Here is a 27009-nt window from a genome sequence, read left to right on the forward strand (position 1 = left end):
ACAATAATACACCATGTTTAAATTTTCCCCAATACAGTTCATCTTTTACTTGCTAAGTAATACAAATAAATATAAGGAGTATTTTAATGCTGTACCAATAAGTGTTAAATTGATCCAGGCATGTTTTGATATCCTGATAATACAAATATGAAATTAGCTAGAGAATAAAAAGTTTTTAGATTTTGTAAATATGACTTACCAAGGGGGTCTTTAAATAAAATAAAGCAAAAAGAGCTTTGACTTACTCAAGGCACCTTTTTTCATTCAGAATGTCTAATATGACTGTCAGGCTCCAGTCTGATGCACCCTTGAAGTAAACCGATGCACCCTTGAAGTAAAATTTGCATGCTCTAATCAAGTAATGGTATGTGCAAAGAGATAATTAATTATAAATTGGCTTTATTTAAATACACTTTCACCTTTTTGTTTCCTGGTCCATGGATCCTTGTGTGATTTTGAAATATAGGAAAGAATCTCTCCAATTAAATCTCAACAACATTCAGTTGTTTTATTTGCAGCCACAGAGATAAAAATTGACTCAATACCTTATTTAATTTATTTTAAATAAAAATTAAATAAAATTTAAATAAATCACATTAGCCAAGACATGGAAACAATCCAAATGTCCATGACAGATAATTGGATTAGGAAGATGTGGTATATCTATACTACTATGGAATACTACTCAGCCATAAAAAAGAATGAAATAATGCCATTTGCAGCAACATGGATGGAACTAGAGGCTCTCAAACTGAGTGAAGTAAGTCAGAAAGAGAAAGACAAATACCATATGATATCACATATCTGGAATATAATATAAGGTGCAAATGAACCTTTCCACAGAAAAGAAAATCGTGGTCTTGGAGAATAGACTTGTAATTGCCAAGGGGGAGGGGGAGGGAGTGGAGTGTTTGGGGAGCTTGGGGTTAATAGATGCAAACCATTGCCTTTGGAATGGATTAGCAGTGAGATCCTGCTGTATAGCACTGGGAACTATGTCTAATCACTTATGATGGAGAAGGGTAATGTGCAAAAATAGGATGTGTACATGTATGTATAACTGGGTCAATATGCTGTACAGTAGAAAAAAAATTTTATTGGGGAAACAACAATTAAAAAATTTTTTTAAAGGCAAAAAATATAATAAAAAATAAAACATAAAAAATGAAATGTTTTAAATTTACTTATTAGAATAATTTAAAATATTTCCATTTTATCCTTATCTTTCCAAGAAAGGAAAATAGTTTTCTTGGTTCGGCTATAAATTACATTCTTTGCATATATCATCTTGAAAATTCTGAGTATTTCTAGTTTTAAATAATGGCTTTTTTGCAATAATGATATGTTATTGTAAAATTTAAAATCATAATAAAATTAAATAAAATTTTCTTTAGATACATTCACTCAGAAACATAAACTGTTAATTTTTAGAGTATAAAAAATATGTTTCTATATGTTTACCTCTATACACATAGAAAGGTAACACATAAATAGAAATACTTTAGGACAGTTTGAACATGTGATACATTCTAATTCAGTTGACATTTTAGATTTAATTTTACTTCAAATTAAGCATAAAAAATAAGCTGAATATAATCTAGAGGGCTGAACTACAGATAACAATTTCACTGCAGGGTATGTTGCTTCTGAAGGATTCTCTAAAATTAAGGGAAAAAAAATGATTATAAAGAAATTGAAGTCCAAGTCAGTACTTTTGTAACCAAAATGGTTAACATATATAATTCTTGCTATGAAAAATGGAGAAATTAGATAATGTATGCTTCTTTTTCCTTTTACTCTCACAGTCTCTGAATGTATTAGTTATAATATTATTTTTACATTTTTAAGGCTTCTATCATGTCATGATAGTCTGTGATAATTATTCCTGAAATTGTTTAAATTAATTGTCAGAAAACCAGCAACTGAATTAAAATGGTAAATCCAAAAAATGCTTAGATATGAGAAGGGAAATCCAAACTTATCATAATCATAAAAATGCAAATTATGACCACAGTGAATTTCTATTTCTTACCTATCAGATTGTCAACAATCTGAACATCTGACCACATCTTCTAATGGGGAAATAGGCCTTATTATGCATTACTGGGAAAAGTACAATTAATCACCACTCTTATGGAGGGTAATACAGTAATATAAACCAGAACTATAAATGCATTTATCTTTTGGCCCAGTGATTTCTCTTCTCTGTGTTTATTTTTTTTATATATATCTGCACGTGTACAAAATGCTGTATGTACAAGGTTATTCATCTTAGAGTTACTTATAAAAGCCTGTCTTAGAAATACCCTCAGTGTCCATCCACTGGGGATTGGTTGTCATAATTTATATCTCTATTTTTATAATTATATTGTGTGGCTAAGGAGGAGAATTGAGGAAAGGAGAAAAGAGAGCTCTTTGTACTGATGTAGAAAGATCTTGAAGATAGGCTGATATGTTCATGCTCAGGAAGTGTGTAGTGAAAGGAAATGAGAAGAACATGCTTGTCTGTATTTGCATATGGATGGTTATGTATGACATGAATGAAAGTGCCTGGTGTGGCAGGGGCTGGGGTAGAAGAGGCACTGGTGGACTTTAGTTCTCTGAATTATTCTGATTTATTAATCAGTGACCATTCCTTATTAGAAAAATAAAATGAAGCATTAACTGAATGGATTCAATTCTCAGCAGCACTTCTTTGGTCTCAGACTTTCCGTTCCTGCCTTCTTTCATTTAATTAGCTTTTTGGTTAGCTGGATTATTATCGCCCAGCTAATTTAAAAGTAGGATTCATGAGTATTCTATGTCCTAAATTTCTGCATGAGTGAGAGCATTTATCTATCACGTTTTTGTCTGTGAATCCTTACTTGAAAACATTTACAGTTCATTGGTCTAACTTGTTTCTGTCTCAAAACATTATTAGCATCATTTCACTTTCTTCTAGATTGGGATTGTGGCATTTTCGCCACAGGGGATTTTTTCATTTTCTACTTTTCTTTCTTTTTCTTTTTTCTTTTTACTGCTGTACCTGTGAACTATGCAAGTTCCCAGGCTAGGGGTTGCATCAGAGCTGCAGCTGAGGCGTCTGCCACAGCCACAGCAACATTGCATGCGAATTGCACCTGCGTCCTACACTGCAGTTTGTGGCAATGCTGGATCCTTTACTCACTGAGCGAGGCCAGGGATTGAACCCCGCCATCCTCGCAGAGACTATACCTGATTCTTAACCTGCTGAGCCACAATGGGAACTCCTATTTTTCTTTTTTTGCTGTTGTGGTTTTGAAGAATTTTTTTTTTAAGGTGAAGGAATTCGCTAAAAATGGCTTATCTTCTTTAATCTTACCCAGAAGTTTGAATTTCTTCTCACGTTATCTCTCTCTTTTTTTTTTTTTTTTTTTTTGGCTTGTGGAAAAAACATTTATTTATTTATTTAAATAGTTATTTCCCCGATACATTTTTTTCTACTGTACAGCATGGTGACCCAGTTACACATACATGTATACATTCTATTTTCGCACATTATCATGCTCCATCATAAGTGACTAGACATAGTTCTAGTGCTACACAGCAAGATCTCATGGCTAATCCATTCCAAAGGCAATAGTTTGTATCTATTAAAGGTTATCTCTTAATGTTGTATTATTTTATGAATCTTAGCTTTATCTCTAACCTTTGAGTATGAATTATATTCAGAGAGGAACCTTAGCTCTCAATAGATTTGATTCAAATTTTTCTTTGTGAAATTATTCACATATTCTCCATCAATATGTGAATGAAATACAAGAATAATCTGAAGTTTTATACCCATCTGAATTGCATGTATCATGAAACATGCTAATTTTCTTAACTCTTTACTATATTGTTTAGGTTTTGAATTGTATGAGTGATTTTTAATAGAAAGGTAGGTTGCTTAATAGCTGTATTCTTCTAATTATTTTTTTAACTTTTTCAAAATTAAAGTATAGTTGATTTGCAGTGTTGTGCCCATTTCTGCTGTACAGCAAAGTGACCCAGTCATACATATGTATACATTCTTTTTCTCATATTACCTTCCATTGTGTTCTATCCCAAGAGATTGGGTATAGTTCCCTGTGCTATATGATGGGACCTTACTGCTTATCCATCCTAAATGTAATAGTTTTCATCTATTAACCCCAAACTCCCAGTCCATCCCACTCTTTCCCTCTTCCCCTGGTTAACCTCAAGTCTGATCTTTATGTCTGTGAGTCTGTTTCTGTTTCATAGATGGGTTCAGTTCCTTATAGACTGTGACATAAGCCTTGTAGATAATTTTTTTCTATGTGCAGAAGGTACAAAATATCTGGCAAACCTCTAGGAGTTGCCCGTGTGATGCTAAAACAGTTTAAAACAGTAAGGGGAGGAAAGTCATCTAGGTACCCCTATGTACCTGTGGTAGTCCAGGTGATTTGAGAAGCAAATGCCAAGTGATTAAGTTGTGAAAAGTTTTAATTAGGGGAAACACCTGTGTGAAGAAATGAGGCCGAGAGCTGGGAGAGATTGGGAGAGACTTCTGACCATGATCTAAGTTTGATCCTCAGTGAAGGAAAGAGGAGGAAGTGTTGGTTGGAAGAATCCTAAACTGGCATGCCTTTTAAGGAAGGCACAGCAAATCTGAAGGAGAATCCTTGACACAGAGTCAGCTGTCAGAGGAACATCGTGTCTCCTAGGAATGGACCTGCTTTTATCTCTCAGTAGGGATTCGTCATTGGCTGGGAGCACCAGTAAGGGCCGTGGCCTCAGCATTAGTGTAGTCATGGCTTTCAGAGGAGCTGAACAGGCTGAGTTCTCAGGGCATCTTTCCTAGGCTTAACTGGGCCTCTTCCTTTGTATTTGTTCTTGGATGACCTCATCTAGTCCTAGCACGTGGACTGTCTGGTCTGTAGTTTTGATCACTATTCTCACTGACATTGCAAACTTATTTTCCAGTTGTCTTCTATATCTCTTCACTTGGCTGCCCTGCAGACCCTCCAAACTCAATACCCTACCCCCCACCAACGAACTCATGTTCCTTCAGCCTTCCCCCATTCCTCTGTCCCTCTATTCCTATCTTAGTTCACCACATCATCTTCCTTCCCCTTCCCAAGTTAAAGACCATGGAATTATCTGTGCTTCTTCCTCCTCTTTGCCTCAAACATCCAACTAGCTTCTCTGACCTATTGTGGGTCTAAAATTCTAGATTTTGGTCCCTCCTTCCATTTCTATTGGAATGGTCCTAATTTGGTTTACATTTCTCTTCCTGGTTTAATGGATTTAATTTAATTTGATTCACTTTTTGGTTAGCTAGATTTTCTCACCAGCTAATTTTAAAGAAGGATTAATGAGTGTTGCATTTCCCAAATTACTACATGAATGAACAGAATTGAATGGATAGGGACTGCTGCTCCATTTCTTAACAGTAGTGACTGGCAGGCATCTCTTCTCTTCCTAGAATTCTCATAGCTGATCACCTCCTTTTTGACAGTTCTTCAGCAATTATGTTTATAAGAAAGGCCAACATCTGCACTGATAGATGCTGGCAGGGTAGTGGCAGTTTTTCTACCTCTGCTTGTCACATTGGTTTCATGAATGACAATTTTTATGTGTCATGGGAAAGTTCCAGATGTTAGAGCCTAGCAGTGCCTATTCTATGTACAGTGTTACAGAAAGTATCAAAAGTAGGTAGCTAAATTGGTAAATGTATGGAACTATTACACATTTTATGGTAGTGGTGGTGGTGATAGTGGTGGTGGTGTGTGTGTGTGTGTGTGTGTGTAAATATATAGATAAGATGAAGCCTTACATAACTGATTACTGTATCAGGAAGTTATTTGTGTAACAAACCAGCACAGATCCTCTGTGGCAGACAGCAGTCATCAATGCTTGTAGTTTTCTTGTCTGTGGGCTTCTGGAGTTTAGCTGATCTGCTCAACTAGGCTTGACATCAACTCCCAGCTCTGGCTGTGGGTTAGGGTCTGGTCTTCTTTATGTGTTTTCATTGTGGAGCCCAGGTTTAAGAGCCAAGCCAGCAGCCACTTGAAGAAGGCTTTTCTGATGGCAGAAATGCTAGAAAGCAAGACCCATTGAACAAGTCCATTTGTAATCTCCTAAGTCATGTCTTCTAACATTCCTTTGGCCAAGACAAATTACATGGACAAACCTAGCTTCAAAGAGTCCAGTGAGAGGATCTGCAAAGGAAGTAGACATGGGGAGGCGTGAAGTTACAGGGAACAGTAATGCAATCTAACACAATTATAATGATTGCTTTCCATAAAAAGAAAACAGATATAAAAAACCCAGGCTCCATTGTGTGTACATGCCTTGCATGCTGCTATGTCTAATCTCATTAGAAGAGGAGATTCATTTTCCTGTGAAAATTAAATTGGAAACTGAAAGACGGTAACCTGAATTTTTCGACAAAAGATTTATGGCATTATTACATGTTAACTCTCTGATAAAAGTAGCTACCTACCTACAAATAACTTTCGCAGTGCTTTTGGAAACTTCCTGGAAATTGTTCCTTTTTATCCACATTTATAATCCCTGACCAATCCAAAGAGCTGAGTATAGTGTGATGTTTTTCACTTTTCAAAACTGATCTCAACGAATTATGTTAGCATCTCATAAAGTGGGCCAAATAGTCTAGCATTAACACATAAACATTAAAATGTATTCCCAGGAAATGGATTTCCAGAAAGTGAACTTATAATTCTTTAAGTAGTTGACTGTTAAATTAGTAAATGATTGGCGCTATTATGATTTGATTGGTAATTGACATATTTTGTATTTCAGAGAACTCTGTAAATCAAATGATTTAGGAATTAAAATGAGTTTTAATGAGTTTTAAAAGTTTTCTCTTATTAGTATTAGGAGGAATTTTAATTTTTTATGTAGACACAAGACATTTCCTTTTGAATTTTATACAGAAGCAAAGATATTACACACAGAAAATGTCTCTTCCTTCTACACCAGAAATGTTGGCAGGTATACTTTTATCCAGTCATAGGAAACACAATGAGCTTGTGGTTGAATGTACTAGAATTTTCTATCAAATTCAAAATCAAAATTCAATTTCTATCAAATTCAAATTCAAAACCAAAATTTTTGCAATGCATTATCATCTATGTCTTCTTAAGAAATATGGGTATGATAATTTCTTTAATTTTCAGTCACTCATCTTTTCTACAGTCGTATTATTCATTGCAAAATTCATTCAATAAATTTATCATTTCAAATTGGAAGGATTCAAGAAGTGACACCTTCCTACCTCTTTGATATTTGTCATTCACAGATTCCCTAAGAAATCTCAATGCTTAACCATTTATGCTTTAAGGGAAGGTTTTACTAGGAAAAAAATTGCTCAAGTGTAGAGGAGAAAAAAAAATTTTTTAAGGAATAGTCAAGAAAAGGTCATGATGTGAAAACTAGATAGAATATTCTTAGCATGTCCTGAATTAATAATGAATATGTGGCTTCACTTTTCTTCTTTCCCCTTATATGGATATAGAAATACATCAAAAAAAAAAAAAAAAGATTCCATACCAAGCAGTAAAGTCAGAGTTCTCTTAAGTTTTATTTTATTTTTTTGGAGAAACTAAATTCTAAATGGCAGGGGCCACCAGTACCACTGTGTTCTTGAAGGATCTGTGGTTCCCATTTTGTTCAAAGCATACATTCCTAATCCCCTTTTTGTGGAACCCAGTTAATTATTAAATAGGTCGGAGTGTACACACTGCCTGAAATTCTCAGATAAGTAGTTTCCTAACTTCTCTTGTATTTACCGTTTTTAAAAAAGCTAGTGTTATTTTTGCCTGATTCTGTGAAACTCTTCACTTTTACACTTTCTTTGCAAACTAATTGTTCCTAGCTAGGAACCCGGTAATCTTGAAATTTGAATTGCCCTAACCTTCCCTGTCCTGGGCAAGTTCTGTTCTATACTTAGTGAGCTTAATACCCACATATAGCTCCATGTTTCTGATGACCCAGCAAAGCGAAGATTTCAGACAGTCATCTTGACAGTTGGCCTCTGGTGGGTTGGCTGCCGTGTTTATAGGCAAAGCCAGCAGAATGTGAGGCTGTCTGCAGACAACCGGTTAAGGACACAACGCTCCGATGACTTTCTCCTCTCAGTGCCCAGGTCACTGGCTGGTGTAAGTTGGGTGTTTAAGGGCGAACATGAACTCTCTTGGGTCACCAGGGAACCATTTAATAAGTAACCAGAGGCCTGGAGATGATTGTGCAGTTCTTTAAATGCCCAGGTTTTGTTAAGGTGCGGTTCACTGAAAGTCACTCCACACTTTCAAATATTTAATGTCCTATCCCAAACAAGTCACCCAGGTCTGGTAGACAATTCCTTATTTATAGCCGGCCAGTATATAGTAAGTGAATTGAGTTTGTAATTACTATATTTTGTCAAGGAAAAGCTGATCAGGAGATGAAACAGGAGTTTAGAGCAGCTAAAATCAATCCTAGGTGTAATAAAATAACTTCATGAGATGAGTGTACATATGCATAAGCATTTTGAGCTGAATACCTTTAGGGGTGTTTTGGGAGTAACTTTTAATTTTGACATATTTCAAACAAAATTTGCAAGACTGAAACAAGGAAGAGCTCTACATGTATCCTTCACACATACTTACTTATGGTTTATAATTTTTCCCACTTGTGTCATCATTCTCTCCATCTACTGAGCTATCAATCCGCATAATTTTTTTTTTGAACCACTTGGAAAAAAGTTGCAGACACAATGCCCCTTGACCTCTAAATAATTTCAAAAACATGTATATTCTCAGAAAGACATTTTTTACATACTACAGTGTATAATTTTCAAAATCAGGAAATTTAAGAATGATACATGCCTAATTGTGGGTGTGGTTTTTTGGATAAGTTATGACATATAGAGAAATAAGAAAATACAAGTGAATGACTTTAATTTCAACATTAGTTCTATTAGTTGCTACATTGCTGTGAAATAAAGCGGACTTAATTATTTAATGGTCACATGCTAGGCTAAATTTCAGTTATAAACTTGCTAGATGATCCAAAACTGGTTAGTTGTGAGTCACTTATTCAATAACTCCTTTGCATATTTTAGCTACTTTAAAGCTTTCTGTTTTTTTCCCAGTGATTTACCAAGGAAATGATTATTGGCACTTACTCAAGCACAGTTTTGACACTACATTTGTAAAGCAGGTTTGATTTAAAGGTCAAGGAAAGTTGGCTTTGGCCTTAATATTCAGCCATAACTGCACCTCCTTGAAGCTGAATTTTTAGGTGAACTTCATCGATAGCATCCTCGAACTTGGTTTTGGATTTCTAATTTTAAGGATGAAACATAGTACACAGATACAATAAAAGGTTGAAGAAATCCATATAAAATACAGAGAACTGCTAATTTAACAACACGCCCTACAGGAGAGTCGGGGTAACAATATAAGTAATAAAAAGCATACTTTTAGTAAATCGGATTTTTAAAACAGATTCACAGACTTTGAAACCAAACTTATGGTTAAGGTTTGTTAAGAGAAAAGGTGTGGGGTAAGGGAGTAATGATGGACTGGAGGTTTGGAATTGACATATGAATACTAAGGTATATGGAATGACTGGCCAACGGGGACCTGCATAGGAACGCTACCCAATATTCTGTGATAATCTACATGGGAAAAGAGTCTGAAAAAGAGGAGATGTGTGTATATGTATAACTGGATCACTTTGTTGTATAGCAGAAATTATCATAACATTGTAAATCAACTAGACTTCAATAAAACTTTAAAGAACAAAAAATGAAGATGAAATTCTACTAAAAATTAGAAAATTAATGTTTCCTCTTGCAAAAAAGAGTCATAAATTTATTCACACTTTCTAATGAAGCACTATTGAGGTAATAATTAAGAAGGTTAAGTCCTTCCTGAGGACTTTAGGGAGATGCCTGCCCATTAGAATCAGCTGTTCCTACCTGACTTTCTCGTGTTCATTTTTCACATCTGTGTTTCAAGAAATGGTATTATGGCTAATGGAGTTCTGTTACCTTAGAAAGTGATTCAGAAATTATGGCTGAGCTGTTGACAGCTAAGTGGTGGGAATTCAAGGAACACTGAAGAAACATGTAAAGATCAGGAATAACCAGGAAGATTACCTACCTGTGAGGATGTGTCAGAGGTGCGGGTGGAGGGCCTCCCCTCAGCTGTATCTCCTGAGTATTTTAACATCCAAGCCTCTTGGTTGGCATTGGGAGTTTTGAAAAACGAACACATCACCTGGATGATCACATGGGCCATGGAGGGGTATGTGCATCAGTCCTAAGCCAGGTATGGAGGCAGGTCTGCACTCATATCATGTACAGTAGCAAGTGCCACCTGAATGGCACCAGGGATTCAGGGGGTAGAAGATGGTGTCTTAGAGGCAAGTAGAAAAGACTTGAGAGGGATTGGACCTGGTCAAGAGGTGGAAGAAAACTTCCCTAAGAAATGGTGTAAGTAAAATTATATAACTACAAAGAAGCAGGTTGCTGCTGAGTGTAGCCACATAGGAGATTGGGGTAAATGTGTGTGTCAGAGATCCTTAATTTATTGTCACTTTTCATGAAAATAGGGTGCAAAGGAAATTACCTCTAACATCCAGTTCATGGAAATAGACTGACCATGATGGGTGGATAACTTTCAAATATCCATTTTTTTTTAGAATACCATATGTATATAATTTTGGATTACATCTATAACTGAGATCTTTGTTTATGCACATGTCACCAAAGTGAAGTCCAGCCTGGGGGATCTCTCCCTTGGCATGTAGAATTTATGATATAAGTCACAGGATTCTATATAGTGCTGACAAAGAGCACTCAGTCTAAAGGGGACTGTGGACTTGACACACGTTTTGTAGAAGAGGCTGTGGGAAAATACACATGTTGGCATGTTGCTAGTGGGAGTGTAAAACATTACAACAGCCACGGAGAGCAACTTGGTAATAGCTATCAAAATTACAAATATGCCATTTGTCCTGGCAGTTCAGCCTCTATGCTTTTTCTTATTGATTCACTTATGCTCATTGCAGAAGAACTTTCTTTCTTTCTCTCTCTTTCTTTCTTTCTTTCTTTTTCTTTCTTTCTTTCTTTCTTTCTTTCTTTCTTTCTTTCTTTCTTTCTTTCTTTCTTTCTTTCTTTCTTTCTTTCTTTCTTTCTTTCTTTCTTTCTCTCTCTCTCTCTCTCTCTCTCTCTCTCTCTCTCTCTCTCTTTCTTTCTTTCTTTCTTTCTTTTTGGTTGGGGGATGCACCTGTGGCGTATGGAAGTTCCCAGGCTCTGGGTCGAATCAGAGCTACAGCTGCTAGCCTATGCCACAACTACAGCAATGCCAGATCCGAGCTGCATCTGTGATCTACTCCACAGATCATGGCAATGCCAGATCCTTAACAACTGAGTGAGGCCAGGCTGTCGAACCCATGTCCTCATGGATACTAGTTGGATTTGTTTCGGCTGAGCCACAAGAGGAACTCCCACAAGAACTTTTTTTCTTGGTGCACTGTTTGGAACAGAAAAAGATAAAAACCCACACTAAGTGTTTGAAATTGGGGACTGAACAGATCAACCCAGTAGATCCAGCTGTGGAATACTATGCAGCTGTAAAAGAAAAATAGAAAAGAAGAGGAAAATGATTCCTGTTCCATGTGCCAATTTGGAAATAACTCCTAGAGGGAAGGCAAGAATAATCTCATTTGCATGCATTTGCATAAAAAACTGGAAGGAAATAAAATGAATAAAAGTATGGTGCAGTGGGTGGAAGCTGGCAGATGGAGACAGGAGTGGGTGTGAAAGTCTTCACTGTGCATTTTTTTTATACTTTAAAATTTTTGAACTATGCGCACATACTAGTTAATGAAAAAAATTAAAAAGAGGACTATTGTGTTTGTATAGGAGTGACAGAGACTGCTAATTTTCTACCAAAACATCTCTTCTAATTGTTTTAATTTTAAACCAGAATGTTGTCCTCTAGGCCTAGAATAATATATGCCCAGGTTCCCTTGCAACTAGGTGTGGCTCTGTGACCAGTAAGCTATTATGAGAAGTTTTGTGTACATTTTGGTACTTTTTGCATAGATCTCATCCATGAGGACTTTCCTCCCTTGCCTTTTTCTTCCTAAATAGAGATTTGAGGTCCAGAGTTTCAACAGACATCAAGGACAATGGAATGACCTTGATAATGGAGACCATGTGTTAAGGCAGCAGAGCCGAAAGATAGAATCATGGGTCCCTGTGGATATTGTGGAGCCAACATATTGGCTGCTTCCTGTTTTCTGTTCAGTGAAAAAAAAAAAAGTCAAAAACAAATATCAAAACAAAAAACTCACTCTTGTCTTGTATGCACTCCTCTATTTTGATCATAAGGTTGTGGATTACACATTACAATTGAATGCAGTACTTACTCTCAATGTAGGAGAATCATGTTTTCCTTAAGATCTTTTCTTTTGTGAACTTTGCTGAGGCACTCTTGACCTCTGCCCTTGTTGCTTCTTCAAATCTAGTCCCTTTTTTGTGTTGAAATAATATGGTTTGTAACAAATATTTCCAGAGAATCAGGAGATGTGCTTTTTTTTTTTTTTCAGGGCTGCACCCAGGGCATATGGAAGTTCCCTGGTTAGAGGTCCAGTCACAGCTGCAGGTGCCGGCCTACACCACAGCCACAGCAACGCAGGATCTGAGCTGTGTCTGCAACCTACACCACAGCTTATGGAAATGCCGGATTCTCACTGAGTGAGGCCAGGGATTGAACCTGCATCCTCATGGATCCTAGTCGGGTTCATTGCTGCTGAGCCCCAATGAGATGTGACTCTTTATCTGTCACTGCGGTTTGCAGTCCAAAGTGCTGGTCTTGGAAAAATTCCCACAAGTGCATGATGTCATTTTTCTTTTTAATGTAGATGTATGACTGAATTTTTAATATTTAATAGGCAGTTAAAGTAACCATACTTGCCATGTCAGAATAAATGTTCAAATTCTCAATCATGGACTTAAGGAAGTGGAAATACATCAGTTTAGAAAAGGGACATGTCTGTGTTATTGCTGTACCTATAATTCAGGCAAAAAGTATAGGAGTAGTAAAGAAAAGGACAGGGAGACATGGATGAAATCTATTTCTTAGATTCATAGGTTAATTATTTGGTGGTGGAAGGGCTGAAGTATTTTCAGTAAGACATTACTTAATGTGACTAAAATAAATAAACCATATCTATTAAGTAACTATTAACCCTTTTTTCTTCTTTTTATGTCTGCAGTGAGGCATATGGAAGTTCCCAGGCTGAAGGTCAAATCAGAACTGCAGCTATGGGCCTAAGCCACAGCCACAGCAACAGTGGGATCTGAGCTGCATCTGAAACCTACACTGAAGCTTGAGGCAATGCTGGATCCTTAACCTGCTGAGTGAGGCCAGGGATCTAACCCACATCCTTATGGGTGCTATGTTGGCTTCTTAACCTATTGAGCCACAATGGGAACTCTTAAACTTTTTTTTCCCAAAAAGATATATTGTTAGGTCATTGCTGAAAGACTTACATTTTTTTTTTTTAATTTTAGAAGGGGGATGGAATTCTATCAGTGCTTGCACAGTACCATCTGTCTAAATCAACTCTTGCTCACTGAAAAGTCATGTAATAACCTCACTAAAGAGAAATCTTAATAGATTGAAGAAGCAAACAAATTCAATTTGTGTTTCATAATATCTAATTTCCCCTAGACCTGGAATGACTTCTTTGGGGCCCCTTATACTGATTCTAATTTGCACACACAATTTAGCAGCCTCTTCCTCTGCTTTAAGCAGGAAAAGATATTCTAAAATACATTTTTACATAATTATTCCACATTATGGAGATGGGCTTTCCTACATGCAATTAAGTAGAACATTTTTTAGGAAAGTAAAGAAGAAACTATGCAAAAAAGAAAATGCTTTTTTTTTTTTTTTGGAAAGAAGCTCAAAAGATATAACAATAATTTGTCTTTGTCATTCAAGATAAGGTTCCTTCTCCTCATCACAACAGGATAATTTCCACAGATGGAAGTGAAAAGGCCTTGACACTAAGTATATTTTGTATTTGTTCACTTCTGTATTCATCATTCTGAGGATGTTTATTGATCACCTACTCTGTGCCAGAACCTTGAAGCTAGAGATAGTAGAATTGGTCCATGATGTCTTTAGAACTGTGTAAAGGAGTCTTAAAATGAGCGAATTCCTCAGTAGATGCTGGTGATTACAAAGATGGATGCCTTGGAGGCAGAGTAGGCCATCCTCTGAGAGTACATGACAAAGGAACCTGGCTCAGAGAACCCTGAGCAAGTGGGAGCTGAAGTCTAGGTAACGTGTGGGTGTGGGTGGAGGGGCACCTCGTGTTCTAGGTTAGTGAGTCCTTTGGGGCTTCGTGATGTGTGGAAGCTTTACCTCTGCCACCTATAGAGCTTTACACTGTGGGGCCAATGAGGCTAGAGCGTAGAGAGCAAGAGGAAGAACAAGGTGAGATAAAAGGAGAGAGATGAAGCAAGTCTACTTAAGGTTTTAAAGAATGTCCTTTATCCTACGACCCTACCATCATATATATTTCTTAAACTTCTATTTTTGTTTTTTTCTTCTTTTTTTTTTCTTTGGTTTTTTAGGGCTGCACCCACGGCATATGGAGTTTCACAGGCTAGGGGTCAAATCAGAGCTATAGCTGCTGGTCTACACTACAGCCACAGCAATGCCAGATCCGAGCTGTGTCTTCGACCTACACCACAGCTCACAGCAACACCGGATCCTTAACCCACTGAGCAAGGCCAGGGATTGAATCCGAAACCTCATGGTTCCTAGTTGGATTTGTTTCCTCTGCGCCACCACAGGAACTCCTACCTTCAATTTTTAAATAATTTTAGGTCTCTGTAAAGTTGCAAAAATAATACAACTTCCTCTCATGTTACATCGTACATCATCAGAGTATAATTTTAAAAGCCAGGAAATTAAAATCAATTCCACACTATTAACTAATTTATGGATCTAATTTGAACATCACTAGTTTTTCAAGTGATGTCTTTTTTTTGTTCCAGAATCCAGTGCAGCATCCCGTGTTGCATTTGATTGTCATGTTTCCTTGGTCTCCTAAAATCTGTGACAGTTCTTCAGTCTTCTCTGTCTTTCATTTTCTTGATACTTTTGAAATGTATTGGAATGTATCTCCATTGAGTTTGGAGATTTGGGATACTTTCCCATGGTTGGATGGAGGTTTTGGGCAAGAACGTCATAGAAGTGATTCTTTGTCCTTCTCAATGCAGCAAAATCGGGAGAAAATGATCTTTTGAAGCATCATTTGACAATTTGCCTCTAATTAGAGCTCTGCATCATTATTTTGTATTTTTTTTTCTTTTTAGGGCCATGCCTGAAGGATATGGAATTTCCCAAGCTAGGGTCAAATCAGAGTTATAGCTGCAGGCCTATGCCACAGCCACAGCAACACTGGGATTTGAGCCACATCTGTGACCTATGCCATAGCTTGGGCCAAGGCTGGATCCTTAAACCGCTGAGTGTGGGGAGGGATTGAACCTGCATCCTCATGGATGCTAGTCAGGTTTTTAACACACTGAGCCATAAGGGGAACTCCATCCTCATCCTTATTGACAGGTGTTTGATGGCTTGCAATGTTAGCTGCCTACTCTTCATTTTACTCACAAATGTGTGGAGTATGAAGGGAAAGATGGAGTTCTTTCACAATTTGGCAATTTAGTCTGATTTTTTTTTCCTACATATGTTGAAAGGGGAAATTAAAATTTCACATCTGAATATTGCAAAGTGTTCTTCTAAGCTGGGTTATGAAGAGGGGTAAAGACAATTGCACTGAAGTTGGCTTGGGGAGGGTGTTGCTACTCAAGTGCACCCCCTTCAAAGGGCCTCAAGGGCATTCCTTGTAGTCTTGTTGCAGATCAGAAGCTTTGCTGCTTTTCCAAGGAATCCCTTCTCTATTGCAGGTTGCAGAGACTGTGACCCCATGGGGAAGCAGCAGTAATGGATGAATGAATAGTCACAGACGGAAACACTAGAACCCACTATCTGGACAGAAACATGTTAACTTTTGAGTGTGTTTTGAGATTGTTTTCTATGTGTTTATACATAGTTGTTTATAAATATACCATTTTAGACTTGTTTTTAATAATTGAAATATTTTCCATGACTGTGAATATAGAGTAATATTATCATTTTTCAAGGCTGAACAGTATTCCTTTCCATAGTTTGTATTCCACACTGGCTTTAATTGGTCTCACATTGTTGGAAATTTCACCATTGTCAGTATTGTTGCAATGGACATCCTTGTATGTTGATTTTGAGTTCTGCCCAGATATTTCCCTTTGGATACAAGTTGAGAATTGGAATTAGTAAATCGAGAGTATAAACGTTTGAGTCTTTGGTTGAATATAGCTGACTTCCAGAATAAGGTTGTTCCAATCTCCCACCAATAGGAAAATTTCCATTTCAGTGAACTTTTGCCAAAAAAAAGAAATTTTCAATGATATGAAAATATCTCATGGTTGCCTCAGTTTTATTTCTTTGATTACTTTTGTATATATTATTCCTTCTTCTGTTTTATAATATTTTTATAATTTTTTGGTTATAGTTTCCTTATTTTTCAATGAGGTTGTATATCATTGATTTTATATATTTACATATTAGTAATGGATCAGTTAATATTGCAGATAAATCTTCTAGTTTGTAACTTATCTTTTTACTTTATAATTTAAAAACTATTGCTTAGGAGGAGTTCCTGTCATGGCTCAGTGGTTAACGAATCCAACTAGGATTCATGAGGATGCAGGTTTGATCCCTGGCCTCGGTCAGTGAGTTAAGGATCTGGCATTGTCATGAGCTGTGGTGTAGGTTGCAGATGTGGCTCAGATCCTGTGTTGCTGTGGCTCTGGCGTAGGCCGGTGGCCACAGCTCCAATTAGACCCCTAGCCTGGGAATCTCCATTTGCTGCAGGTGTGGCCTTAGAAAAGACAAAAAGACCAAAAACAATTACTTAGGAAATTATTAAAAATGTATATAACATAATTGATATCTTTGTACCATGGCTCATATTTAAAATATAATAATAAGCCAGTATTGGTGATTACTGATAGGTTTTTCTTTAAGAATTTATGCATATTGGCTTATTTGATCCTCATAAAAATTATTCAAGATAGGTCCTGATATTATATCCATTCTATAGATGAGCAGATTCAGGTATACAGAGGTCGAACAAGTTGCCTAACCACACATAGCTAATGAGTACAGACAATGAAATTCAATGTCCGATGAAGAACTCTAGTTTATGCTCTTACCACTTTATTTTATTATTAATTACAAAAATCGTTATTTATGCTGGAGACTAACTCTTTGTTGAATCATATGCACTGTGAATGTCTTCTCCCACTTGGAAATCTTTCATTTTGTTTATCCTATCTCTTGTCATGCAGGAGTGTTCATAACTATTATATGACGATAATAATGAGGTCAAGTTTATCAGTCTTTTCCTTTGAGGGTTATACTTATGCTTTTGTCATGACATGCTTAAGAAATCCATTCCAACTCTTGGATCATAAAGATAGGCTTCAGTACTTTCTTCAAAAATCCCGAGTATCTGGAGTTCCCATCGTGGTGCAGCAGAAAAGAATCTGACTAGGAACCATGAGGTTTCAGGTTTGATCCCTGGCCTCAGTGGGTTAAGAATCCAGTGTTGCTATGAGCTGTGGTGTAGGTTTCAGACTCGGGTCAGATCTGGCATTGCTGTGGCTGTGGTCTAGGCCAGCAGCTGTAGCTCCAATTAGACCCCTAGCCTGGGAACCTCCATATGCCACGGGTGTGGCCCTTAATCAACATTCAGGACATTCAGAGCCTTAATCAACATGGAATTGATTTTTCTGTTGGGTGTAAGGTAGGAACTTCATCATTTCTATTTTGTTATAGAAAGCTTAGAGTGTCAGCATTATTTATTAACATAATCTCTTTATAAGGGTCTTGGACCTCATATTTTATTTACTTCTAGGTGCTTTTATTAAAGTTTTATTATTACAGAGAATGAAGTCATTTGCTTACTACCTTTTTGAATTGATTATTCCAGTGTGTAGGAATGCTGTTGCATCTTAGAATGTTGATCTGTTAACCATTAATCTTGATCAACTATCTTTTGCATTCCAATTTTTTTTCCCAAAGATTTTCTATGAAAAGTAATAAGTATGTAATTTATACATAATCACATTTTTTCCTTCCACATCTTTTTACCGTTTAATTTTTTTTTCTTGTCTTCTTAAATCATCTAGGGCCTCTGGTACAATACAGAATAAAGGCAAAGCTGTCTGGATCTGAGTATTTTCCCTAATCTTAGAGGGACTGCTGCTCATGTTACTGTTAAGCATGAAGTGTGCTTTAGACTTTTAGAAGATGCTCCTTAGCAAATGAGGAAATTCCTTTTTGTGACTGATTTGGTGTGGGCTTTAGAATGACCATGAGTATGTATAAATTTTCTTGTTTCTTTATTATTTTTTTTTTAACATTTCCACATTTTCTCAGTTATTTACTTTTAGTCCCTGGTTTGTGTGTTATTAAGAAAAGGTTCTCTTGGAGTTCTCGTTGTGGCTCGGTTCTTTAAGAACCCAACATGGTGTCAGTGAGGATATAGGTTTTATCCCTGACCTTACTCAGTAGGTTAAAGATCCAGTGTTGCCGCAGGCTTCAGCACAGGCTGCAGATGTGGGCAGTCCCACGTTGCTGTGGTTGTGACATAGGCCTGCAGCTACAGCTCAGATTCCACCCCTAGCCCAGGAACTTCCATATGCTGCACATGTGGCCCTAAAAAGGAAAAAAGAAAGAAAAAAGAAAAGGCTCCCTTGCCAACATTACTTCTCTCTTTTTCTTATATTTTAGGTATTGTATTTTATTGTGTGAACCTTTAAATCTTAAATAGATAAAATTAGTTCCTTATCTACCACAGAGTTTGCTTTTCTATGTACATGACCAAGATGGAGTTATGCAATTCTCATTTTAAAACCAGAGAAAAAAAAATCTAAAACCATTTTTAGCAGAAGCCTCAAATATATTCTTCATGGTACCAGCTGGGGTGCCCAAGAGAATTGCTATAGTTTTCAGGCTTAAAATAAATCTAAGTCTCTACCTACTTCAACATCATGATTCCATACTTAATGCAGAAGCAAACCTTTATCTTGAAATGTAACAGAGAAGAACATTTACTTCAGGAATCTTCGTAACTCATATATAGACTATTACTAAGCCTGAGCCAAGGATTTGCTTTGCAAGCAGTTGGAATTCACAAGCATGCAGAAGCAAGGTGAATAGCTCAGGAAAAAAAAAAAAAAAGTTGGAGTTCCCATTGTGGCTCAGCATGTTAAGGACGGGACATTGTCTCTGTGAGCATGAGGGTTCCATCCCTGGCCTTGCTCAGTGGGTTAAGGATCCAGCATTGCCACAAGCTGCAGTGTAGGTTGCAGATATGGCTCAGATCTAGTGTTGCTGTGGTTGCGGTGTAGGCCCCAGTTTTGGCTCCATTTCGGCCTTAGCCTGGGAACTTCCATATGCTACAGGTGCAGTCATAAAAAGAAAAAAAAAAAGTGATGTTTGGCATGTCTCGAGCAAAATTTTCTCTTAAAATTTGCAATTTATGGTGGTATTAATGACGTAATTTTAGATTAATGTTGGATAAAGTTAAAGGAAAATCATAACTTTTAAAAAGAGAGCAAATGCATGAAAAGCATAGTTTACCTCCAGCATGAATGAAGACTCATAGAATTTTCACCTGTGTTGGGTTTTGTAGGTCCTTCTTGATTCTTGCCTGTATTTAGTACATTTAACAAATGAAAGTTTCCAAATTTTATTCTTCAGCCAGTGTGTTCCGGAAGGCAGTATTTGGGGATGTTGTTCTTTATTTCTTGGTATTTGCTTGCTTATTTTTTTACTCCTGTTAATGATACACTGTTTGGAACTGCAGCCATTGTGTGCATCATAACAACCACTCTCAGTACAGAATCTATTTCTACAGTGATCTCTCTCTCTCTGTGGATATTTATGGCACATGAGTGGACATTCAAATGCAGAAGATTTTCAAGTATTTGTTAGACTTCATAATTCTGATAGCAAACACGGGAGGTTGCTTCTTTGTCTATTTAATTTAGTGTATTGTGTATAGTATATTGGATTCATCGTGTTCTGGAGTTTCATGCGCAAGTAAAAACTTCATTGTAGAAGGAGGGAGATTGTCTGCAACAGCATTCACATCAGATAATATGATGATTGACAGTCCAGTATCATGAATAAGGTGCTGAGAGAACACAGGATGGAAATCTATTCACTTTTCAGGGGTTTGAAGGTGGATGCAAGAACGGAAGTGAGGATGGATATATAGAGGAAATACAGATTGGCCTAGGCTTTAAAAGGGGGTGTAATAAAGGTAGAAGGGGGCCCAGGCACTGACTTGTGGGTTCATTTTGCTTCCTTGGGAAATGCATGTAATATAGAGTGTATGTGGTGAGTAGCAAATGGTGATTATGGATCAGAAAAGTTTAGGCTGGCTAGGCTTATCCACTGCATTTTTTTTTTTTTGTCTTTTTTTGAGGTGGTGGGGCTGCGCTCAAGGCATATGGAGGTTCCTAGGCTAGGGGTCTAATTGGAGCCGCAGCTGCTGGCCTACACCACAGCCACAGCAATGCCAGATCTAAGCTGCATCTGAGACCTGTGCCCCACAGCTTGTGACAATGCCAGATCCTTACCCCACTGAGCCAGGCCAGGTATGGAACCTGCATTCTCATGGATACTAGTTGGGTTCTTAACCCACTGAGCCATAATGAGAACTCCCCATTGTGTTTTTTATATACATTATTCTGGCAGTTGTATGGAGGATCATTTGCAATCTGAAGAAAGTTAAAGATCACTATGTAATTGAGAAGGCAGTTCAGAGTCTGAAAAATGTAATAGTAATGGGAACACTGGAGAGAGATGGAATGGATGACAGACTTAACGTGGAGAATAAAGAAGAGAAAAAAGCAAAGAGGATGTAGAGGTGTCTAGTTTGAGACCGAGATGTAAGATGATGTCACAAGTGGAATGAAGAATTGGGAAGAAGAGATTGTTTATTTTTTTTTTTTAAGTGATTTCCAGGAGTTCCCTTCCTAGCACAGAGTAAATGAATCTGACTAGGAACCATGAGGTTTCGGGTTCGGTTCCTGGTCTCGCTCAGTAGGTTAAGGATATGGCGTTGCCATGAGCTGTGGTGTAAGTCGCAGATGGGCTCAGATCCTGCATTGCTGTGGCTGTGGTGTAGGCCAGCAGCTACAGCTCCGATTAGACCCCTAGCCTGGGAACCTCCATATTCTGCAGGTGCAGCCTTAAAAAGACAAAAACCAAAAAAAAAAAAAAAAAAAGGATTTCCAGGAGTTCCCATCATGGCCCAGAGGTTAATGAACCTGACTAGCATCCTTAAGGATGCAGGTTCGATCCCTAGCCTCCCTCAGTGGGTTAAGGATCCAGCATTGTTATGGCTGTGGTGTAGGCCAGTGGCTACAGCTCTGACTGGACCCTAGCCTGGGAACCTCCATATGCCGCGGGTGCAGCCCTGGAAAGACAAGAAGACAAAAAATAAATGAAGTGATTTCCAGTGTGGTGATGAAGAGTAGAAAGATATTGAATTTGGTTTTGAACAGGAGCCTGCCTGACAATTTCAGGAGAAATGTCAGTATACAGTGGGGTAGATGAGTTTGGAGCTCAGGAAAGAGCAAGATGTATGTATCCTCACGATGTGGATGATGGTTGTAAAAAAGGTAGAGCGTGAATTTGTCCAAACAGCATGTTGCTGATAAATAGAAAATTTTTCCAGTTTTTTAAAAATTGAAGTATAGCTGATTTACAATGTTATGCCAATTTCTGCTGTACAGCAAAGTGATTCAGTTATATATGCATACATACGTTCTTTTTTATATTATTTTCCATCATGATCTATCCCAGGAAGCTGGATGTAGGACCTCATTGCTTATCCATTTTATTTATTTATTTATTTATTTATTACTTGATGAATTTTATTGCATTTATACGTGTACAACAATCATCACAACCAAATTTTACAGGATTTCCATCCCAAACCCTCAGTACATCCCCCCACTCCCCAACCTGTCTCATTTGGAAACCATAAGTTTTTTGAAGTCAGTGAGTCAGTATCTGTTCTGCAAAGAAGTTCATTATGTCCTTTTTTCAGATTCCACATGTCAGTGATAGAATTTGATGTTGGTGTGTCATTGTCTGACTGACTTCACTTAGCATGATAATTTCTAGGTCCAACGATGTTGCTAAAAATGCTATTATTTCTTTCCTTTTAATGGCTGAGTAATATTCCATTGTGTATATGTACCACATCTTCTTGATCCACACTCCTCTGTTGATGGACATTTAGGTTGTTTCCATGTCTTGGCTATTGCAAAAAGTGCTGCAATGAACGTTGGAGTACATGTGTCTTTGCGAGTCATGGTTTTCTCTGAATAGATGCCCAAGAGTGGGATTGCTGGATCAAATGGTAATTATATTTTTAGTTTTCTGAGGCATCTCCAAACTGTTTTCCACAGGGGTTGCACCAATTTACAATCCCACCAACAGTGTACTGGGGTTCCTTTTTCTCCACACCCTCTCCAGCACTTATTACTGTTTGTAGACTTTTTGATGATGGCCATTCTGGCTGGTGGAAGATGGTACCTCATAGTGGTTTTAATTTGCATTTCTATAATAATGAATGATGTTGCACATCTTTTCATGTGTTTTTTGGTCATCCATATATCTTCTTTGGAGAACTGTCTGTTTAGATCTTCTGCCCATTTTTTGATGTTTTTTTTTTTTTTTTGATATTGAGCTGTAGGAGGTGCTTCTAAATTTTGGAGATTAGTCCCTTGCCAGTTGGTTCATTTGCAAATATTTTCTTGCATTCCATGGGTTGTCTTTTCATTTTGTTTATGGCTTCCTTTGTTGTGCAGAAACTTTTAAGTTTAATTAAGTCCCGTTTGTTTCTTTTTGTTTTTATTGTCATTACTCTAAGATGCTTATCCATTTTAAATGTAATGGTTTGCATCTACTTTCCCCATACTACCAGTTCATCCCACTCCTTTCCTCCTTCCCCTTGACATTCACAAGTCTGTTTTCTATAGAAGTGAGTCTGTTTCTATTTTGCAGATAGGTTCATTTGTTCCACATTTTAGATTCCACATATAAGTGATATCATACAGTATTTGTCTTTCTGATTTACTTCACTTAGTATGAGAATCTCTGGTTGCATCCATGTTGCTGGGAATGGCATTATTTCATTCTTTTTATGCCTGAGTGGTATTCCATTATGTGTATGTTCCATTCATTTGTTTTAATCCATTCATCTGTTGATGGACATTTAGGTTGTTTCCACGTCTTGGCTATTGTGAATAGTGCTACTAGGAACATGCGGGTGCACATAACCTTTTTTTTTTTTTTTAGGGACACGCCTGTAGCATATGGAGGTTCCTAGGCTAGGGCTTCAACCAGAGCTGCTGTTGCTGGCCAGCATCACAGCCACAGCAACCCAAATCCAAACCACATCTTCAACCTGCACCATAGCTCTTGGCAATGCTGGAATCTTAACCCACTGAGCAGGGCTGGGAATCGAACCCAAATCCTCATGGATACTAGTAGAGTTTGTTACCACTGAGGCACAATTCAGCTCCTCTTTTTGAATTACAGCTTTGTCTAAATATATTCCCAGGAGTGGGATTGCTAGATCATATGGTCATTCTCTGATAAATAGAAATTTTTAAGGAGTGTGATGGGAGCCAGCATCTTACTTGAAGAACGGTCAGTGAGATGTGGGAGAAAGGTTGGAGAATATTTTCTTGAAAATCGAAGGACAAGTGTTCCCAAAGGGAACAGCCAACAGATTATAGATAGGAGTTGTTTAGTCAATCCGTCAGCATTTTGCTCTTCTATTGGTACAACTCCGAAGCAGGACAACTCTGAAGCAGGTTCCACAGTCTTCAGGAATTTCCCTACAAGCTTCAGCCCACACTGCCCACAGTGAGTAACTTGTTGGTTAGAACACAGCTTTCATTACCTCCTTCCTTCCCTGTCTCACTTCTCAACTACGCTCCCTGGAGTCACCTCGGGATCACCAAATTGCAGTCATATCCTTGAAGCAGCATCTGTTTCTGGGGGCTGGGTGGGGGGAGGCAGGCAAGCAGACCAAAGACAAAATGGAAATTTGTTCTTTTTCTTCCTAAAAATGAAAAACTTGAATGGGTTAGAAGGAAGATCAACTGTAGAAAGAGAGAACTTGGATGTGATGGAATAGAGAAGCAGTTGAATAGGTCATGGTCAGAACCAGAGGCTGATCAAGGGCTTTTCATTCTCTGAGCCTCAAATGAAGAGATTGGATGAATCAAGCTTGAGGTGTGGTCATTGTTGATCATCTATTCTGTCATTTCCTACAGTAGGAGGCAGACTTGTTTATTGAGTATACCCCTGGGATAGTTCATTCATACTACATCTATGCTCATTATTCATTCAACAAATACTATTTTTTTTTTTTTTTTTGGTCTCTTTGCCTTTTCTAGGGCCACTCTGGCGGCATATGGAGGTTCCTGGGCTAGAGGTCTAATCCAAGCTGTAGCTGCCGGCCTACGCCAGAGCCACAGCAACTCGGGATCCAAGCCACGTCTGCCACCTACACCACAGCTCATGGCAACACCAGATCCTTAACCCACTGAGCAAGGCCAGGGATTGAACCTGCAACCTCATGGTTCCTAGTCGGATTTGTTAACCACTGAGCCACGAAGGGAACTCCAACAAATACTATTTTTAAAGCACATTCTATATGACGTACTTGTGATTTTTCTATCATAAAAGACAGATCCCCTTTTGTCTTTTGTTTTTCTCCTTTACCATTTATTTGGCAGCACTGGTTGCTTCTACTTTTCTGACCTTGAACTCAGTTTAACTTATTCTGTTTGTGCCAGCTCTGATAATAAATTTTATCCTAGAAATATGTTCTGCATTTAAATTGAGTAGCCATCTTGAAGTGGCTATAAATTTTTTTGTAGTTAAAATCCATTAAATGTAATAATTAGGGAATACAAAGCTAAAAATATTGAATTATTTAAATTAGTTGATTTAATAATGTTGCTGTGAAGTATAGCAGGACTATAGAAGGTAATTAATATTATAAAACTTGCTTAGGGAGTTCTTATTGTGGTTCAGTGGGTTATGAACCTGACTAGTATCCATGAGGATGTGGGTTTGATCCCTGGCCTCACTCAGTGGGTTAAAGATCCAGCATTGCCATGAGCTGTGGTGTAGGTCACAGAGGTGGCTTGGATCTGGTGTTGCTTTAACTGTGGTGTAGACCAGCAGCTGCAGCTTTGATTTGACCCCTAGCCTGGGAACTTCCATATACCACAGGTGTAGCCCTAAAAAAGAGAACAAAAACAAAAACAAAACACAAAGCAAGTCCAAACAAAACAAAAAAACTGCTTGCTTAAATAGAGAAAAATGAATTTTTTTCTTGTTTGATTCTCTTATCTGGTTCTTTTTTTCTTTTTTTTTTTTTGTCCTTTTCAGCCACATCCATAGCATATGGAAGTTCCTGGGAAAGGGATCAAATCCAAGCCTCAGCTGTGATCTGTGCCACAGCTGTTGCAATGCTGGATCCTTAACCCTCTTTGCCACTGTGGGAACTCCTCTTATCTGGTTCTTCTCTGGCTTCTAACTTAATTAGCATGCACACGCTACATTTATGTAATTAAAAGTCTTGTTGCTATACCACCTATGAAGTAGCCTTGCCCCCCACCACCCAAAAAAATCAAACCTGACATTTATAAAACCTCGAAGTCCAACTACTGATTCTTTGGAAATACTGAGAGGAGAAATATGTGACTAAATGGAATCTACAAAGGCACAATACATACTGTACAAAATAGTAGACTCTTTAGCACAATTAACCTGGTTGAGTGAACAAACAAATTGTAAGAAAAAGAAAAAGACAGAGGGAAAACTAAGTTTAAAATACTGGGAGTCCCATGATGGCTCAGTGAGTTAAACATCTGGCGTTGTCACTGCTGTGACTTGGGTCACTTCTGCAGTGTGGGTTTGATCCCTTGTTTGGGAACTTCTGCATACTGCAGGCATGGCCAATAAATAAATAAATAAATAAATAAATAAAAACTATCAGTTATTTTAGCCAATTGCAATGTTTAGCCTTTATTTAGATTGTGGTTTAAAAAAAGGATTATGATATTTATGAGAAAATTTGAACACAATATAAGATGATAATATTTAAGAATCAGTGTTAATTTGAAGGTGTTTTGTTATGTTAACAGATAGAATCAACATCTTTAAAGATGCTTTCTAAATTACTACAGATATAATTATATGATATCCGGGATATAATTAAACTAGAATAAAGAAATGGGGGAAGAGGATGGTCTGTGGACAGGGCAAACGGGCTATGGACGGATGATTTGAGGGTGGTTTACAGCCCTGAGTGTTCATTTCTTTTAGTTCTGTTTACTTTTGTGTATGTTGAAAATTACCCTTGATAAAAATCTGAAAATTAAGTTAATAGCATATAGATAGATCACTCTTAGTGTATTAACAGAACATGATTTATATTTCTATTAAAAATGTTTCATTATATAATACTATGGTTTCTCAAATTTATCTATTTGGTAGAAATAAGATTAAGCAGTTTAAGAATCAATTAAAACAATTTCATTGCAAATCCAGCTTTGACCTTTGTTCACAGAGGCAAAGAATATGAAAAGAACACATTTATACATGTTCTTGCTCTTACTCATGGCTTGTATAGATGTTAGCACAGTGGGGTTTTTTTTTTTTTTTTTTTTAGCTGAAAATATTTTTCCCTTCTCCCATCTTCCTAGTATCCTTCTTTATATTTTAATCACCACTATATATTGCCAGTATTTTGAATAAGATGTTTAAATCTTACTTATTATTCCTTCATTGAATTTGC

The 27009-nt window shown here is 37.4% G+C and overlaps 1 protein-coding gene and 1 long non-coding RNA gene across 4 annotated transcripts in view; both read left to right on the top strand.

The window, feature by feature from the left end:
* The window catches only part of PLCB1 (phospholipase C beta 1), a 746923-nt gene that overhangs the window by 54053 nt on the left and 665861 nt on the right, over window positions 1–27009 (top strand). The gene's annotated exons all lie outside the window — the stretch shown is intronic.
* On the top strand, window positions 18567–24272 carry LOC146395179 (uncharacterized). The gene is made up of 2 exons (XR_014831913.1): window positions 18567–20601; window positions 21336–24272. It is a non-coding gene; the product is annotated as an uncharacterized LOC146395179 (long non-coding RNA).

The sequence above is a fragment of the Sus scrofa genome, chromosome 17 (assembly GCF_054392235.1).
Source record: "Sus scrofa isolate SSC_HxYL_T2T_F1_AM1 chromosome 17, Sscrofa_HxYL_maternal_Yorkshire_Landrace_v2.0, whole genome shotgun sequence".
Lineage (NCBI taxonomy): Eukaryota > Metazoa > Chordata > Mammalia > Artiodactyla > Suidae > Sus > Sus scrofa.